General features: G+C 45.8%; 1 pseudogene; it reads right to left on the bottom strand.

Moving 5' to 3' along the window:
- Nucleotides 1–10,141: 10,141 nt before the first annotated feature.
- Nucleotides 10,142–17,091, bottom strand: LOC122493026 (annotated as a pseudogene).
- Between the last annotated feature and the right edge of the window lie 3,073 nt (nucleotides 17,092–20,164).

Here is a 20,164-nt window from a genome sequence, read left to right as displayed (position 1 = left end):
TGGAATAACATTATTTCTTATGAATTGGAACGTTCCATTAAATATGATATTACATTCTTTTCTGCCACCTCTAGCTTTCTCCTTGGGTGGGGGGGGGGGAATAAAACAATCCTAGGTTTCTCTGGAAAGCAGAGGTTGCCAAGCCCCTCACAGGGGTTTTTTGGTCATTAATTAGCCAATCTTACTGGGAACAGGAGGAGGAACAGAATCTTGTTGCAGGATTTTCACTCCTATATTGAGACCCGACCGTCCGTAGGGAACATGTGTTCAAGATTCTGGTCTCTGGGCTGGGACAGACCTCTGTGTGAATCCTGGATCAATGGCTTACTAGCTAGGGAACCTGTTACAGGGACCTTGAGAAAACAGTTCCCTTGTGAGTTATTTAAAAGTGCATCGTTTACTTTCCAAATCTTGGTGGAATGCCTACATTTTCTGCTGCTTTTGCTTTATAACTCCATTCCATTGTGGCCGACAAACATAGTTCCTGTGATTTCAATTCTTCCGTATTTACTGCGACTTGCCTTCTTTATCCTGTTGCTGTTACCCTGCAGGATGCTCTCACTGTGCTTGAGAAGAGTGTATATTCGGCTGTCACTAGGGATTCTGTAATTGTCCAATCAGGTTGGAATGTGTTGTATGCGTATCCTCACTGATGTCCTTTCCGGTTGTTCTCTCATTTCAATTGTCAGCTTTTGTTTCCCCGCATGTTGTGAGTCTTTATTATTAGCTGTGTATACAATTATAATCATTTTATCTTCTTTTTAAAAAAAAATTTTTTTTTAACGTTTATTTATTTTTGAGACAGAGAGAGACAGAGCATGAACGGGGGAGGGTCAGAGAGAGAGAGAGACACAGAATCTGAAACAGCCTCCAGGTTCTGAGCAGTCAGTACAGAGCCCAATGCGGGGCTCGAACCCACGGACCGCGAGATCACGACCTGAGCCGAAGTCGGACGCTCAACCGACTGAGCCACCCAGGCGCCCCTCATTTTATCTTCTTGATGTAGTGACCCTTTTATTAGGATGACACGTCCCTCTCTGTTTCTAGTATTATTTCTTAAAGTTCATTTTGTTTGGTATTAATATCACCATTCCAGCTCTCTTTTGGATGCTGTTTGCCTGGTGTATCTTTTCCCATCCTTTTTACTTTCAAATTATTTTTTAATTTATTTTTTTATTTTGAGAGAGAGAGAGAGACAGAGACAGAGAGAGAGAGAGAGAGCACACACACGTGTGAGCAGGGGAGAGACAAAGAGAGAGGGAGAGATAGAATCCCAAGCAGAGTCTGCATCAGTGCAGAACCTGACAGGAAGTTTGATCTCACAAACTGTGAGGTCATGACCTGAGCCAAAATTGACCTGATGCTTAACTGACTGAGCCACCCAGGCACCCCTCAAATTATTTATGTCTTTAAAACAACAGTGTGTTTCTTCTATGGAGCATCGTGGTTGATTTTTTTTTTTTTAATGTTTATTTTTGAGAGAGAGCATGTGAGTGGCATGGGGTGGGGGGGCAGCAGCAGCAGAGAGAGGGAGACACGGAATCTGAAGCAGGCTCCAGGCTCTGAGCTGTCAGCTCAGAGTCCGATGTGGGGCTCGAATCCATGGACCCTGAGATCATGACCTGGGCCAAAGTTGGATGCTTAACCGACTGAGCCACCCAGGTGCCCCAGATCTTGCTTTTTTTAATCCAATCTGAGAATTCGTGTCTTTGTTTTTTCTTCAGTTTATTTATTATTTGAGAGAGAGAGAGAGAGAGAGAGAGCGAGCATGTGCAAGTGGAGGAGGGGCAGAGAGAGACAGGGAGAGAGAGAATCCCAAGCAGGCTCTACACTGGGAGCCTGATGTGGAACTCAGTCTCTAATCCAATCTGAGAATTCGTGTCTTTGTTTTTTCTTCAGTTTATTTATTATTTGAGAGAGAGAGAGAGAGAGAGAGAGAGAGCATGTGCAAGTGGAGGAGGGGCAGAGAGAGACAGGGAGAGAGAGAATCCCAAGCAGGCTCTACACTGGGAGCCTGATGTGGAACTCAGTCTCATGAACCATGAGATCATAACCCAAGCCAAAATCAAGAGTCAGATACTCCACCAACCAACTGAGCCACCCAGGCACCCAGAGAATTCCTGTCTTTTGATTGGGGTATTTAGTCTATTCATATTTAATGTAATTATTAATACAGTTGAATTTTTAATCAGCCACTTTACTATTTGTTTTTTTTTTGTATGTATGTATATGACTCAGAACATGTGGGGAAACAAAAGCTGACAATTGAAATGAGATATTTTATGTATTATGTATTTATTTTGTATATATTGCTCATTTTCTGACTTTTGTATTAAACGAATATTTTTAGTGTATCATTTTAATTCTTTTGTTGGCTCTTTCTGTTGAATTTTATTTTTACTTTTTTAAATGGTTATTTGTTTTTGGCGGGGGTGGGGAACACAAGTCGGGGAGGGGCAGAGAGAGAGGGAGAGACAGAATCTGAAGCAGGCTCCAGGCTCTGTGCTGACAGCTCAGACCCTGATGCGGGGCTCCAACTCACAAACCGTGAGAACATGACCTGAGCCAAAGTCGTATACTTAACCAGCTGAGCCACCCAGCCTCCCTTAAAATATATTTCTTTGGATTATTTTCTCAGTGGTTGCTCTAGGACAGTGGTTCCCAACTAGGGGTGGTTTTCTCTTCCAACCTGGACATCTGGAAATATCTAGAGACATTTTTTTTTTTTTTTTTTTTTTTTTTTTTGCCACAGCTGGGGGATAGGGGTATGCCGCTAGCAGGAAGAGGTAAGAAATGCTGTTAAATATGCTGCAATGCAAAGGACAGCCTATCACCACAAAGAATTATCTGGGCCAAAATGTCAATAATGCCAACAGTTACAATACACATCTTAATGTATCACATCTGCTTACAATTAATACTGACTTAATTCTGGTAAAATATAGAAATTATATTCCTGTAAAGTTCCATTTCCTCCCCATCCTTTGTGTTATTATTGTCATTAAAAAAAATTTTTTTTAACATTTATTTTTGAGAGACAGAGAGAGGCAGGGGAGGGGCAGAGAGAGAGAGAGGGAAACACAGAATTCGAAGCAGGCTCCAGACTCCAAGCTGTCAGCACAGAGCCTGAAGCGGGGCCCAAATTCACAAACCACGAGATCATGACCTGAGCCGAAGTCAGACGCTCAACTGATTGAGCCACCCAGGCGCCCCTTGTTATTGTCATTTTTAATACATCTATATATGTTATGAATCCAACAATACAGTATTTTTGTTTTTATTTTATTTATGCATTTTCAAAAATATTTATTTTTGAGAGAGAGAGTGAAAGGGAGAGAGAGAGAGAGAGCATGGGGGAGGGACAGAGAAGGAAGGGGGACAGAGGACGATGTGAAGCAGGCTCTGCTGACAGCTCAGAGCCTGATATAGGGCTTCAACTCACGAACTATGAGATCATGACCTTGAGCCAAAGTTGGATACTTAATCAGCTGAGCCCCTAGGCACCCCTATTTATGTATTTTTAATACAGCTTGTATTTCTTGAATAATTTTGAGGTATAACTTAGGTCCCACAAAGTTTACATGCTTAAAGTGTATAAGTCAATGGTTTTATTACCTAATTATATTTTATAAGAAATTAAGAGGAGAACAGAGAAGGATTTATATTGATATACTCTTTTAAATTTGTCTATATATTTAACATTTAGGGAGCTCTTCATTTCTTCCTGTGGATTCTACTTACTTACCCTGTGTGAATTCCTGTAAGCCTGAAGGATTTCTTTAGTATTTCTTTCTACTAGCAACCAATTCTCTCAGATTTTATCTTTCTTTTGTCTTCATTTTTACAGACTAATTTTGCTGAATCCCTAATTATTTGTTGACTTCTTTTTTGTACTTTATGCCATTTCACTGCATTTTGGCCTTGCTTTTGATGATGTCAGTCATTAATTGTATTCTGGTTCCTCTGTACATAATGAGTCTTTTTTCTCTTGTTGCTTTCAATATTTTCTCTTTGTTTTGGCTTTGAGCAATTTGCCTATGATGTTTCTAGCTATGGATTTTTTTGTGTTTATTTTGGGGCTTATTGAGATTTTCATAAAATTTGGAACATTTTTGGCCATTATTTCTTCAAGTTTTTTTAAAAAATGTTTTTAATGTTTATTTTTGAGAGAGAAAGAGAGAGCACAAGTAAGGGAGGAGCAGAGAGAGAAGGAGACACAGAATCTGAAGCAGGCTCCAGGCTCTGAGCTGTCAGCACAGAGCCCAACGTGGGGCTCAAACCCACGACCGTGAGATCATGACCTGAGCCAAAGTCAGACCCTTAACCAACTGAGCCACCCAGAAGCCCCTCTTCAAGTAGTTTTTATGTATCTCTTTCCTCTCTCCCTGGGACTCTCATCACATATAAGCTGGTTTGTTTGGTGTTTCCACAGGACTTTGAGGCTCCATTCACATTTCTTCATTCTTCCCTGCCTCCCTCCATCTTTGTTCATCAGATTGGATATTTTTATTGATCTGGTTTTGTTCAGTGATTCTTCCTCCTGCCCTCTCAAATCTGCTATTGAACCTATCTGGTGAACCAAAAGTTTCATTTTGGCTATTTTACTTCTCAACTCTAAAATTTCCATTTGTGGGTGCCTGGGTGGCTCAGTCAGTTGAGCTTCTTTCTGACTTTGACTCAGGTCATGATCTCACAGTCTGTGAGTTTAAGCCCTGCATCAGGCTCTGTGCTGACAGCTCAGAGCCTGGAGCCTGCTTTAGATTCTGTGTTTCCCTCTCTTTCTGACCCTCCCCCATTCATGCTCTGTCTTTCTCTGTCTCAAAAATAAATAAACATAAAAATAAAATAAAATAAAATAAAATTTCCATTTGTTGGGACACCTGGGTGGCTCAGTCGGTTCAGTGTCTGACTTCAGCTCAGGTCATGATTTTGCAGTTTGTGAGTTCGAGCTCCATGTCAGGATGTGTGCTGACAGCTTAATGCCTGGAGCCTGCTACAGATTTGGTGACTCCCTCTCTCTCTGCCCCTCCCCGGCTCATGCTCTGTCTCTGTCTCTCTCTCTCTTTTTTTTTTTTTTTCAATATATGAAGTTTATTGTCAAATTGGTTTCCATAAAATACCCAGTGCTCATCCCAAAAGGTGCCCTCCTCAATACCCATCACCCACCCCCCCTCCCTTCCACCCCCCATCAACCCTCTGTTTGTTCTCAGTTTTTTCTTTTTTTTTTTCTTTTTAATTTTTTTTTCAACGTTTATTTATTTTTGGGACAGAGAGAGACAGAGCATGAACAGAGGAGGGCCAGAGAGAGAGGGAGACACAGAATCGGAAACAGGCTCCAGGCTCTGAGCCATCAGCCCAGAGCCTGACACGGGGCTCGAACTCACGGACCGCGAGATCGTGACCTGAGCTGAAGTCGGACGCTTAACTGACTGCGCCACCCAGGCGCCCCTGTTCTCAGTTTTTAAGAGTCTCTTATGTTTTGGCTCTCTCCCACTCTAACCTCCTTTTTTTTTTTTTTCCTTCCCCTCCCCCATGGGTTTCTGTTAAGTTTCTCAGGATCCACATAAGAGTGAGAACATATGGTATCTGTCTTTCTCTGTATGGCTTATTCACTTAGCATCACACTCTCCAGCTCCATCCACATTGCTACAAAGGGCCATATTTCATTCTTTCTCCTTGCCACGTAGTACTCCATTGTGTATATAAACCACAATTTCTTTATCCATTCATCCGTTGATGGACATTTAGGCTCTTTCCATAATTTGGCTATTGTTGAGAGTGCTGCTATAAACATTGGCGTGCAAGTGCCCCTATGCATCAGCACTCCTGTATCCCTTGGGTAAATTCCTAGCAGTGCTATTGCTGGGTCATAAGGTAGGTCTATTTTTAATTTTCTGAGGAACCTCCACACTGTTTTCCAGAGTGGCTGTACCAATCTGCATTCCCACCAACAGTGCAAGAGGGTTCCCGTTTCTCCACATCCTCTCCAGCATCTATAGTCTCCTGATTTGTTCATTTTGGCCACTCTGACTGGCGTGGGGTGATATCTGAGTATGGTTTTGATGTGTATTTCCCTGATGAGGAGCGATGTTGAGCATCTTTTCATGTGCCTGTTGGCCATCCAGATGTCTTCTTTAGAGAAGTGTCTATTCATGTTTTCTGCCCATTTCTCCACTGGGTTATTTGTTTTTCGGGTGTGGAATTTGGCGAGCTCTTTATAGATTTTGGATACTAGCCCTTTGTCTGATATGTCATTTGCAAATATCTTTTCCCATTCCGTTGGTTGCCTTTTAGTTTTGTTGGTTGTTTCCTTTGCTGTGCAGAAGCTTTTTATCTTCATAAGGTCCCAGTAGTTCATTTTTGCTTTTAATTCCCTTGCCTTTGGGGATGTGTCAAGTAAGAAATTGCTACAGCTGAGGTCAGAGAGGTCTTTTCCTGCTTTCTCCTCTTGGGTTTTGATGGTTTCCTGTCTCACATTCAGGTCCTTTATCCATTTTGAGTTTATTTTTGTGAATGGTGTGGGAAAGTGGTCTAGTTTCAATCTTCTGCATGTTGCTGTCCAGTTCTCCCAGCACCATTTGTTAAAGGGACTGTCTTTTTTCCATTGGATGTTCTTTCCTGCTTTGTCAAAGATTAGTTGACCATACGTTTGTGGGTCTAGTTCTGGGGTTTCTATTCTATTCCATTGGTCTATGTGTCTGTTTTTGTGCCACTCTGTCTCTCAAAAGATAAATAAATGTTAAAATTTTTTTTTAATTTCCATTAGTTTTGCTTTAATCTACTTGATATTTTTGATTCATATTCATTATTCACTGAATTATTGTCATTATATTTTCTTTTAATTCTTTAAATGGTTTCCTTTAATACTTTGAGTATATTCAAAATTGTTGCTTTGAACTCTTTATCTGCTAATATCAACATTTGGGCTTATTGAGAGTCAGTTTCTTTTTTTAATATTTATTTATTTATTTTTTTTTTTTTTAATTTTTTTTTCAACGTTTATTTATTTTTGGGACAGAGAGAGACAGAGCATGAACGGGGGAGGGGCAGAGAGAGAGGGAGACACAGAGTCGGAAACAGGCTCCAAGCCATCAGCCCAGAGCCCGACGCGGGGCTCGAACTCACGGGCCGCGAGATCGTGACCTGGCTGAAGTCGGACGCTTAACCGACTGCGCCACCCAGGCGCCCCTTAATATTTATTTTTGAGAGAGACAGAGACTACATGAGTGGGGGAGGGGCGTAGAGAGACATTGAATACCAAGCAGGCTCCATGCTGCCAGCACAGATCCTGATATGGGACTCAAACTCACAAAACTTTGAGATCGTGACCTGAGCTGAAACTGAGAGTCAAATGCTTAACTCACTGAGCCATCCAGATGCTCCTCTTTTTTTTTTTTTAATGTTTATTTATTGTTGAGAGAGACAGAGAGACAGAGCATGAGCAAGGGAGGGATAGAGAGACAAGGATACACAGAATCCAAAGCAGGCTCCAGGCTCCAAGCTGTCAGCCCAGAGTCTGTTGTGGGGCTCAAACTCATGAACTGCAAGATCATGACTTGAGCTGAAGTTGGACAGTTAACTGACTGAGCCACCCAGGCACCCCCAGAGTCAGTTTCTAGTGAGAGCTTTATTTGCTTTATGTGGAGCACATTTTCCTGTTTCTTTGTATGTTTTATAATTTTTTTTTTGTTTAAAGATAAAGAACATTTAACATATTATAGCACCTAAAAATTCTGATTTTTTTTTCCCGAGTTCTTCTTTTTTTCTGAGTGCATCTTTTAGTTTGTTTCTTTGTTTTATTTTGTTTTGGTTTGGTTTTAGTAACTTGCCTGGAATTAATCTGCAGAATCTGTTTTCCTTACAAACAACTGGACGTCTCTGCTCAGTTTTTAATTCTTAGTTTTAGCCTGCTTCCTAAGGAAACTCCTGTGTCTACATAGCTTAGTACTTAGCCATTGATTCAGGCAGACATTGTGTTTAAAATTTTTTTTTTTTCAACGTTTATTTATTTTTGGGACAGAGGGAGACAGAGCATGAACGGGGGAGGGGCAGAGAGAGAGGGAGACACAGAATCGGAAACTGGCTCCAGGCTCTGAGCCATCAGCCCAGAGCCCGACGCGGGGCTCGAACTCACGGACCGCGAGATCGTGACCTGGCTGAAGTCGGACGCTTAACCGACCACGCCACCCAGGCGCCCCCAGACATTGTGTTTAAACACCTTGAACTCGGGGCGCCTGGGTGGCTCAGTCGGTTGGGCGTCCGACTTCGGCCCAGGTCATGATCTCGCAGTCCGTGAGTTCAAGCCCCGCATCGGGCTCTGTGCTGACAGCTCGGAGCCTGGAGCCTGCTTTGGATTCTGTGTCTCCCTCTCTCTCTGCCCCTCCCCTGTTCATGCTCTGTCTCTGTCTCAAAAATAAATAAAAAAGTTAAAAAAAAAATAAACACCTTGAACTCATAACACATTCACCCTTGAGCACTGTTGGGTCAGCGTATGGGGGTGGAGAGGGCACTCAAAGTTCTGGCAGTTCTCAAATCTGCCTTGGTTTTTGCATTTCCGCTCATGATTTCCTGAACATGTGTGTAGTTTCCCAGTCAACCAGAGAGATGTAAGATCTTATTTAGGCCTCTTAATGCTTTATCATTTCCAGAGTCTTCCTATGAAATTTCTGGCACTCACCACAACTGAGACGACAGCCATAGGTTAGTAAAGCTACAGATTTTCTATGTTCATTTTCTACTGAGCTTGCTACTTTCACTGACAGTGTTACCAGGCATGGACTCCTCTCTCCCTACCAACTCCGGTTTGTCCCTGCTGGCACCCAATCTGGTTTTCAATCCCTGTCCTGCCCTGGTAAAACAACTGCACCTGCCTGGCTGGGTGGTGGGCTGAAAGTAGTCCTGGGCAAGAAGGCTGCAGCTTCCTGTTATTCTTACACAGCTGCTGTTATTCCAGCAGCTCTTTATGAATAAATATCTCTCAATTTGTTGTTTGCATGTGGATGGTTTCCAGAGCCTTGACACGATTTGATAATTTGATTTTGATAATTTTGTCAGTTGTTTTAAGTTTATTTATTTATTTTGAGAGAGAGAGAGAGAGGAGGGACAGAGAGAGAGGGAGAGAATCCCAAGTAGGTTCTGTGTGGCTTGAACTCACGAACCGTGAGATCTTGAGCAGAAATCAAGAGTTTAACCTACTGAACCCAACAGGCGCCCCTATGTCCAGTTTTATTCTTGTGTTTTGGGAGGGGAGATTTGCCTAGTTTTTCATATTGTCAGAGCTGGAAGTCTTATTTCTGTACATTTTAAAGTTTTTAATACCTGTGGTCAAACTGATCTTAAACAGGCTTTACTTCAGTAATGCCCCCGATTTCGAATCCGAGAGACCACCAAGGAGCCGATACCGATGCAAACGCATGAGGGTTTATTTGCAAGCTCGAGCTTGGGCCCAAGTATACCCGACACAGCAGAGCAGGGACTTGGACCCCTAGGTTAAGAGGCATAGCAGTTTTATAGGGGCCAGTGGCCAATGAGATTGTAACACACACAGAAAGTTGCATAGTCCTGTCAGTCCACATGTAGGTGGCCAACTGAATTACAATTTACCCTATAGTAACTGTTTGAACTAGCCTATCATTCTGGTCAGAATTGGCGCGCAAGTTTGGCGGGCAAAAGGTGGGGTTTACATTCTTTGGCGGTTAGGGGTTCTGTATTGACTAGGGTGGGGGAGTGTCTTAAGCAATAAGTAGGTCATGTGGGGGTTATACATGAGCTGGTGGGTGTAGTACAAAAGGGAGTTAGTCTTGCTCTGCTTGTCCGGGGGTAGGGGATTTTTGTTAAATTCCTTGGGTCCCACATTCCCCCCCTTTTCCAGAGGATCCTATGCAGGACCCAATCGTGGGTTCTGGGTTTCTGTCGAGAGAGTCAGTGGTTGGTATTGTTGCCTGAGTACCACGAGTTGAACTGTATTGACTCGGTCCCTGACAAAAGCCACTAGTCTATTGATGAGGCAGGGCCCAAAGGTCAGAAGGAGGAGAAGGATGATCAGGGGACTGGCTAGGGAGGACAATAAGGTAGTCAGCCAGGGGAAATGATTGAACCATGATTCAAACCATCCCTGTTGCTGCTCTCGCTCTCGTTTTCGCTTGGCTAATCCTTCCCTTACCTTAGCCATTGATTCTCGTACTATCCCTGAGTGGTCAGTGTAGAAACAGCACTCTTCGTTCAGGGCAGTGCAGACTCCCCCTTGTTGTAGAAAAACTAGGTCTAATCCCCTCCTATTTTGGAGCACCAGTTCAGACAAAGACGTTAGGGATTCTTGGAGGTGGGAAATGGAGGTTTCTTTGCGTTCTAGGTCTATATCGATGGCAGCTCTAAGGCTACTGTAGTGGGAGGCCTGGGTGGCTAGTGAGGCAATACCCATCCCTGCACCAGCCAATCCAATTCCCAGTAGGGAGGCAATGGTGATAGCGGAGATGGGCTCCCTTTTATTTCACTTGTGGGTATCTGCACCCTTCCACTGAAGTACCTGCTCATCTGAATGGTAGATGATTCTAGGGAGTAGCTGAGCCAGCACACAGAAGCCCCCAGTTCTGTTTATAACCTGACCATGAGCACTGGGAGTTAAACCCTCGGAATAAGCCCACCAACTGTCGTGGGGCGGTAGATAATACCCTGTATTATTTATAGGCTGTGTAACGTTGCACAGCGCCTTGTGGTGGCGTGGAGGAGTGCCTATACAGGGTCCCTGACCTAACACGGACTGCAAGGTAAGGCCTTTACCAGGCTTTCGGTTCCACCTGCAAGCATTAGGGTCCGTGGTCGTGTTATATTGACCCATTATTGCTATACCCTCATAGAAGGGGGGGCGGACATCATTGCACAGCCAGCAGGATCAGGTAAGATTGGGCTTACTTGCGTTGAGGAATTTGTAAGCCTTGGACATCAGGGCACAAAGAGGGTGCTGAGAAGGGTCGAGGGGGAGGAGAGGGGAGAGGAGAGTCGGAACTGGGGTGCCCCCACCGGAGGTGTTGTGGGCAAGATTCAGAGGGGGTGCTGCAGGTGTTGCCTGAGGTTGAGGAGGCACTAGCACAGTGTTGGGACCTATCCCTTGGGTCTGACCTTTCGGCTTCTCTAGTTGTCTGATCATGAATAGGACTCCGTTATCATACCCGCTTTGGTGAAGCCAGAGTCCCCACAGAAGTCCTACCCCCCAATTTGTTTCTTGTTTCCCGGTCTCCGTGAAGGAAATGGTGACTGGATTACAGTAAGGGCGTTCGGAGCATGAGGGGCGCGTAGTATTCAGTTGGATTTTTATGAGGCCGGATGGGTTTTGTGACAGCCAATTGCATGTCCCAGTTTGTTCACAACCCCATGTTTCGCAGAAGTAGTCCGTCCAGCCACCGCATTTGAAGGCCTTATTATGGTCAGACTGAGAGAGGGCCGGACACACGTAAAAACAGGTATCTCGGAGGGCCATCTTGGCCCTCTCGGTGCCACATCCCTGTATTCCTATTCTGCCTTGGTGCCAGGGGTCCTGACTGAATAGTTCACACAAGTCGATAGTCAGATTAGGCCACCAGGTCCCTCTAGGGTGTAGCTCTGACCGCTGGGTTACTACCTGATTAGAGCTTGGGGTGATGATTTGCCAGGTTAGATTAAGTGGTTTGGGGTTGGGTTTAGCCGCGAGGGGATACAGCGCAAGTAATATTAGCGGGGTAAGTGGGAACGACGCAGCCTTAGCTTTGAGGGATTGTCCTTGTGGGGCTGACTCTTCCATTCCGGAACAAAGTCCTTGAGGACGGCGTGTGGATCAGCTGGCAGGACATGGGTGTAGTGGACCCAAGGAGTTATTCCGTCGACCTTGAGAGCGGTGGGTGTGGTCAGGATCACAATGTAGGGTCCTTTCCAGTGAGGTTGGAGTGTCTGCTGTTGGTGCCTCTGCACGTACACCCAATCACCTGGTTGATACCGATGGGGGTCAGGAGGCAGCGTGGTCTCATAGAGGGGCCTTCAGCTTACGCCACACCTGCTCATGGGCTCTTTGTAACATTTGGAGGGAGAAAAGAAGCTGTTGGTCATTGAACTCAGCAAGCACTTCGGGTTCAAGGCAGGAATGATAGGTGGGGGTATACCAAACATGATTTCGTAGGGAGTCAGTCCCATCTTATATGGTGAGTCTCTCTCCCTATAGAGGGCAAAGGGGAGGAGAGTGACCCAGTCCCCACCAGTCGCCAAGGCTAATTTAGTTAAGGTCTCTTTTAATGTCCTATTCATCCTCTCTACCTGACCTGAGCTCTGGGGTCTGTAAGCACAATGTAATTTCCAGTCTGCCCCCAGTATTTGTGCTACTCCCTGTGTTACCTTAGAAATGAACCCCAGTCCATTGTCGGATCTGATTCTGGCAGGAAACCCATACCTTGGCAGAATGTCCTCCAGCAGCTTTTTGGTCAACATTTGTGCTGTTTCGTGCTTGGTGGGGAATGCCTCTGTCCACCCTGAAAAGGTATCTACGAAAACTAGCAGGTACTTGTACCCATACTTTCCAGGCCTTACCTCAGTGAAATCTACTTCCCAGTATGTTCCTGGGCGGTCTCCCCTGAGTCGGGCTCCGGGGTTAGACCCATGGGTGGTGGCGTTGGTTAGCTGGCATGCGTCACAGCTTGCCACGATCTGCTCGATCTTTGCTCAAGAGTCCTTAATAATGATCTTAGCATGTCGTATGAGGTCTTCCATCTTTCTTGTTCCCATGAGTACTCCGATGCATTTTGGATAGGACTCGTCGTCCTAGTTCCTCTGGCAGGAAGATGCTGGAGTCTGCGGCCCTCCACCGGCCATGCAAGCATTGGGTCATAGGCAAGTGTTTAATCCGTTGTAAGTCAGTGCCAGTATAGTTGGGGGTGTCCGGCAGGGTCCGTGCCCCCGGATCGGGTAGTGCGGTTGTTAAAACCTGGGTCACCGAAAGGGCCGCCTCCTTTGCTTTTGAGTCGGCTAGCCGGTTTCCCCTGGCTACTGGTGTGTCTGCTTTTTGGTGTCCTGGATAATGGATGATAGCTAGTGCCTTGGGCAGCCAGAGGGCCCTTAGGAGCTCAAGAATCTCTGTTTTGTTTTTAATAGTCTTTCCCTCTGCTGTCAGAAGCCCTCTCTCTCTGTAAAGGGCTCCGTGGATATGAGCGGTGGCAAAGGCGTACCTGCTGTCGGTGTAAATGTTTATTCGTTTATCTTCTCCCATGGTTAGTGCCTCGGCCAGGGCAATCAGTTCTGCCCGTTGAGCCGATGTTCCGGCTGCCAATGGCTCTGCCCAGATGATCTCCGTCTCTGTGGTTACGGCTGCCCCTGTGTATCTGATTCCTTCTCGGCCAAAACTGCTGCCGTCCGTATACCAGGTGGCGTCCGAGTTCGGCAGTGGCCGGTCCCAGAGATCAGCCCTGATTCCATGCACCTGTGCCAAAATCTCTTAACAGTTATGCAGAGGGGGGGGTCCCAGTCTGGGTTAGGGAGTAGTGTTGCCAGATTCAGGGTTGTAGGTGGCTTGAATAAATTCTGGTGGGGTTTAGCAGTAGGCTCTGATAATGGGTCAGATGAGCATTGCTGATCCAGCGGTCTGGGGGCTGTTTGAGTACCCCCTTTTTTTTTTAATTTTTTTTTCAACGTTTTTATTTATTTTTTTTGGGACAGAGACAGAGCATGAACCGGGGAGGGGCAGAGAGAGAGAGGGAGACACAGAATCAGAAACAGGCTCCAGGCTCTGAGCCATCAGCCCAGAGCCTGACGTGGGGCTCGAACTCACGGACCGCGCGATCGTGACCTGGCTGAAGTCGGACGCTTAACCGACTGCGCCACCCAGGCGCCCCTAGTACCCCTTCAATAGCATGTGGGGTGGTAACCTATAGCTCTTGCCCCATGGCTAGCTTGTCTGTGTCCTTGACCATAGTGGCCACCGCGGCAATAATTTATAAGCATGGGGGCCATCCAGTGGCCACCGTGTCCAGCTTTTTAGAGAGATAAGCTATGGGTCTTTTCCAGGGACCTATGTACTGGACAAGGACCCCTTTTGCCACCCCATCTTTCTCGTCTACATACAGGTAGAAGGGCTTGGTTAGGTCAGGCGACCCGAGAGCCGAGGCAGACAGCAAGGCCTGTTTAAGGTCATTAAAGGCCTTGTTCATGGCCTCTGTCCATTCAATTTTTTGTTGGTGCCTGGTGGCCTCATAGGGGGGTCTGGCCATCTCAGCAAAACCTGGAATCCATAATCGACAGAACCCTGCCGATCCCAGGAATTCACGTACCTGATGGACGGTTTGCGGCTGTGGGATCCTTAGGACGGTTTCCTTCCGCGCATCCGTCAACCATCTGTGTCCATCCTTTAATTTGTACCCTAGGTAGCTCACCTCTGTTCTGCAGATTTGGGCCTTTTTGGCTGAGGCCCGGTATCCTAGAGCCGCTATAGTCTGGAGTAAGTCCTTGGTGCCTCGCAGGCAAGTGTCCTGGTCCTCCGCCGCCAGCAGGATATCATCTACATATTGCAATAAGGTCAAATGAGGGTGCTCAGAACGGAACTCACCCAAGTCTTCGTGTAAGGCCTCATCGAAGATGGTTGGTGAGTTTTTGAATCCTTGTGGTAGTCGAGTCCAGGTGAGTTGGCCATTGATGCCTTTCTCGGGGTCCGTCCATTCAAAGGCAAAAAGGTCTTGGCTCTCGGGTGCTAAAGGCAGGCTGAAGAAGGCATCTTTTAAATCTAATACTGTATACCAATTTTTGTCTGGAGGCAAGGTGGAGAGGAGGGTGTATGGGCTTGGGACCGTGGGGTGCACATCCATGACTCGCCGGTTGACTTCCTTAATTCCTGGACTGGCCTATAATCGTTAGAGTGCGGTTTTTGCACCGGCAGCAAGGGAGTGTTCCATGCCGATTGGCAGAGCCTTAATATGCCTGAGTCTAGTAGTCGCCGTATGTGGGGCGTGATTCCCGTTCGCACCACGAGAGGCATGGGGTATTGGCAGACCCTGACAGGGTCTGCCCCCGGTTTTAGTTCTATGTATATAGCCCGTCGGTGTCGGGCCAGCCCACTTCCCCCAGTTTCTGCCCATGCCTGGGGAAATTCCTGTAGCCAATGGTCAAAGTCAGTCATTGGAGTCGGGGGCATCTGGTGGAGACGATATTCGTCTTCCCAACTCAGGACAAGCACCTGAATCAGTTGCCCTTCTTTGTCTAGGATTTTTGCCCCTCTGGGGTGGAAGCAAATTTGTGCCCCCATCTTGGTGAGCAAGTCCCGACCTAACAACCGGTAGGGACATTCAGGGATGACCATGAAGGAGTGGGATTCCCGGCCCATGACGAGGTCCACAGTTCTTCGGGTAGTCCATGAGTACTGTTTGGTCCCCATGGCCCCTTGCACCCATGAGGACTTGCTTGCCAATTTCCCTGGGGTTGTAATAAGACCAAATGTTGTGCCCCAGTGTCCACTAGAAATTCAGCTCGTTGCCCCTCCACTCTGAGAGTTACCCTGGGCCCGGGGAGGGGTACTGAACCCCGACTCCCCTAGTCGTCCAGGTCCTCCATCTCCAATATCTTGGCAGGGGCCTTAGATCTTTTGTTAGGGCAGTCTTTCACCCAGTGGCCCTCTTCCTTGCAATAAGCACATTGGTTTTTGTTTAGCTTAGGGCGCTCCTGTCGGGGACCAGGGCCATCTTCCTTACCTGTCCCTGAAGTCAGCTTCTTGAGGTGCCTCCGTTTTTCCTGTGGGTCACCCATTGTTGTAGCCAACAGGATCTTAGCCAGATTTCGGGTCTGCCGGTCGCTTAGTTTAGTCTGTTGCTCCTCCGGGCTTTCTCTATTATTGTAAACTATTTCTGCTACTATTATTAAGTCCTGCAGGCTCTTCTCTCCTAGCCTCTCCACTCTTTGTAATTTCCTTTTGATGTCTGGAGCGGCCTGTTTAACAAAAGCCATAATTGCAGCTTTTGTTTCTGGGGCTTCTGGGTTCATAGGGGTGTACTGCCTAAAAGCCTCTGTGATTCTAAGAAGGCTGCTGGACTGTCATCCTTACCTTGTCTTACATCATATACCTTGGCCAGATTAGCAGGCTTGCCTTGAGACCTGCCATTAGAGTCTGGCGGTAGACCTGGAGTCTCTCCTTACCTTCAGCTGAGTTGTAGTCCCAGGTAGGACGGGATAAGGGGAAGGCAGCATTTATGAGGTATGGGTTTTGAGTCGGCTGTCTGTCCTTTCCCAAGACAGACTTCCGAGCTTCCACCTGTATTCGTTCTCTCTCTTCGGTGGTGAAGAGAACCTGCAAGAGCTGCTGACAGTCATCTCAAGTAGGCTGGTGGGTAAAGAGAACAGTATCTAAAAGCCCAATTAAATCTTTAGGGTTATCGGAGAATTTTGCATTTTGAGTTCTCCAATTATATAAATCACTGGTGGAGAACAGCCAATATAACATTGGTTGTTCTCCAGACTTGTCGGGAGGCCCCATGGCGCGGAGGGGAAGGGCGGTGGAGTTGGCCGGCCCCATATTTGAGAGTGGGGCCGCCCGGTGGGTCCGTCCACGTGCCCCTGATGCTGGCCCGCGCACAGGAATTCCTTCATCAGGGAGGGGTGGTGCCCCTCCTGCAGCCCCTGGTGTTTCCAATGGAGGGGTGGAAGGGGGAGGGGGAGCCTGGTAGGGCAGCGGATGAATCAGGTCCTCCGGAGAGGAATCCTGCAAGACCGGATAAAGGGGCATTTTGGCCTTTGTGTCAGTCTCCTTCTCGGCTTTCCGCAGGGCTAGAATCTTGGTAGGTCCTGCTTTGGGGGCTAAGAATTGTGTTAGCCAAGAAGGGGGGTTTTCGATCATGTCCTGCCAGACCAGGATGTAGGGCACCTGGTCAGGGTGGCCGTCCGGTTTGTCCTTAAAGATTACAGCCTTGACCTGCAAAATAATAGGTAGGTGGAAAGTTCCTTCTCGGGGCCATCCCACGTCAAAGGTTGGCCATTCTGACATGCAGTAAGTCTGAAATTTCCCTTTTCTTATGTCTGTGCTCAAATTATGAGCCCTTTCCTTAACGTCCGAGAACTGGGAGAGCATAAGAGACAGGGGGGTGGTTTGGGTCTGCCCCATTTCAATCCACACCAAGACACAAAGAGAGAGTAAAACAAAGGACTGGTTGTCTGTAATGGCTCATTACATGACTTCGTCCTCCTGGTGGGGGCAAGGGATGTCTCCCAAGACCCCCGGTCGACGGCTCACCAGTGCGTCCGCTTAAGCCAATGCCGACCCAAAGACAGTTTGGAATTCCTACAGGTAGAAATACAATATAGAGCTCTTAGAAAATATGCGCGCGAAAGGTAGAAGTTGAGTGCACTCACCAGACGTGGGACCCTCAGGGTGGGGTCCTGGGGGGGTCTCTCGAATCCCGGACGAGCCCCCAAATGTAATGCCCCCAATATCGATTCCGAGAGACCACCAAGGAGCCGATACTGATGCAAACGCATGAGGGTTTATTTGCAAGCTCAAGCTTGGGCCCAAGTATACCCGACCCAGCGGGGCAGGGACTTGGACCCCTAGGTTAAGAGGCATAGCAGTTTTATAGGGGCCAGTGGCCAATGAGATTATAACACACACAGAAAGTTGCATAGTCCTGTCCACACGCAGGTGGCCAATTGAATTACAATTTACCCTATAGTAACTGTTTGAAGTAGCCTATCACTCTGGTCAGAATTAGCGTGAGAGTTTGGTGGGCAAAAGGCGGGGTTTACATTCTTTGGCGGTTAGGGGTTCTGTATTGACTAGGGTGGGGGAGTGTCTTAAGCAACAAGTAGGTCATGTGGGGGTTATACATGAGATGGTGGGTGTAGTACAAAAGGGAGTTAGTCTTGCTCTGCTTGTCCAGGGGTAGGGGATTTTTGTTAAATTCCTTGAGTCCCACACTTCTATCTCCAAGATTTTAAAGCACAAAAAGATAGACTTTTACATTTTATATTGGTCTTAGTTATCCAAATGTTGCCTAATACTAAAGGTCACATTTCACTTGGTTTTAGTAGTAAAAGTCATTTCCTTTAATGCAGAATTGTTATACATTTAGCAGTTTTAAAGACTTCGCATAGCATGAACAGAAAATAGAGAGCGACCTAAAAAGTTTCAAATAGTCATAAATAAATAAACTTTGCTTCTTGCTTTTTCCACCCCCACCTTGGTCTGTATCTCTTCAGTTTCCATGGGAATAATTACATTGGCTTAAATTCTTTGGAGAGATTGGGACAATGAGTAAGAAGTGAGTGTCTTTAAAAGGGCATATCTGGCTCTACTAAGCTTTGGTGAAATGAATCCGGATTTTACAAGACAAATTGGTTTTGGTAGTGTAATGATATGTAATTTTTTAAAAGTTTTTTAATGTTTATTCATTTTTTGAGAGAGAGACAGAGACAGAGAGACAGAGACAGAGTGTGAGTGGGGGAGGGGCAGAGAGAGAGAGGGAGACACAGAATTTGAAGCAGGCTGCAGGCTCCAAGCTGTCAGCACACAGCCGGTGGTGGGACTGGAACTAGAGAACTGTGAGATTATGACCTAAGATGAAATCAGACACTTAACTAACTGAGCCACCCAGGCGCCCCAGTTTAATGATATTTTAAAGATAATGCGGGGCGCCTGGGTGGCGCAGTCGGTTAAGCGTCCGACTTCAGCCAGGTCACGATCTTGCGGTCTGTGAGTTCGAGCCCTGCGTCAGGCTCTGGGCTGATGGCTCAGAGCCTGGAGCCTGTTTCCGATTCTGTGTCTCCCTCTCTCTCTGCCCCTCCCCCGTTCGTGCTCTGTCTCTCTCTGTCCCAAAAATAAATAAACGTTGAAAAAAAAATTTAAAGATAATGCATACATAATAATTTTTTAAATCTCAAACAATACCAAAAAAAAAAGAAAAGAAAGAAAGAAAGAAAGAAAGAAAGAAAGAAAGAAAGAAAGAAAGAAAGAAAGAAAAGAAAGAAAAAGGGGGATGGGGCGCCTGGGTGGCGCAGTCGGTTAAGTGTCCGACTTCAGCCAGGTCACGATCTCGCGGTCCGTGAGTTCGAGCCCCGCGTCAGGCTCTGGGCTGATGGCTCAGAGCCTGGAGCCTGTTTCCGATTCTGTGTCTCCCTCTCTCTCTGCCCCTGCCCCGTTCATGCTCTGTCTCTCTCTGTCCCAAAAATAAATAAACGTTGAAAAAAAAAATTAAAAAAAAAAAAAAAAAAAGAAAGACAAAGGGGTCTTTTTTGAAAGAAAGAGTCTTTCTTTCAACCTTGACCCTCGACTATTGTGTTCCCAGTTCCCAACCCCAGGGGCAACAAAGATTACCAATTGTTTGCATTTTCCTTAGGAAGTATACCAGGTAGATTCAAGAATGTCAGTGAGTATATTCCTTTTTTATACAAAAGGTAATATTTTTTTGAATTTTGAACATTTTTAAATTTTGAAATAATTTCAAGCTCAAAAATAAAATTGTAGGGGTGACTGGCTTAGTTGGTTGAGCGTCCAACTCTTGATTTTGGCACAGGTCATGATCCCAGGGTTGTGGGATGGGTTCGTTCTCTCTCTCTCTCTCTCTCTCTCTCTCTCTCTCTCTCTCTCTCCCCCCTTCCCCTGATCTCTCTCTCTCTCTCTCTCTCAAATAAAAATAAATAAATAAAATTGTAGGGGTGCCTGGCTGGCTTAGTTGGTGAAGTGTAAGACTCTTGATTTCCAGGTTGTGAGTTGCATTCCTACATTGGATTTAGAGATATTTAAAAAAATAAAATAATAGATAAAAACAAAAAAATTATATAAGTAGTACAAGAATTCTTGCACATCCTTTCTACAGCTTACCCATAGGTTCACATCATCTGTAACCACAAAGCAATGATCAAAACCAGGAAATTAGAATTGATACAACACTATTAGTAATCTGACTTTATTCAAGTGTTTCTGATGATCTCTTGAATTATATTATTCTGGCCCAGGATCAAATTCAGGATTATACGTTGCATTTAGTATTCATGTGTCCTAATTTTCTCCAGTCTTGAAGAGTTTCTCAGACTTTTTTGTCTTTCGTGACGTTGACACTTTGAAAAGCACTGTCCAGTGATTCATAAGGTATCTTTCAATTTAAGTTTACATGTTTCCTCATGGTTGAGTTCAGGTTATACATTTTTTAAAATTATTATTATTATTATTATTTTT

The sequence above is a fragment of the Prionailurus bengalensis genome, chromosome D2, assembly GCF_016509475.1.
Source record: "Prionailurus bengalensis isolate Pbe53 chromosome D2, Fcat_Pben_1.1_paternal_pri, whole genome shotgun sequence".
Classification (NCBI taxonomy): domain Eukaryota; kingdom Metazoa; phylum Chordata; class Mammalia; order Carnivora; family Felidae; genus Prionailurus; species Prionailurus bengalensis.
The sequence above is the reverse complement of the archived record's forward strand: the minus strand, read 5'-3'. Positions and strand labels throughout refer to the sequence as shown.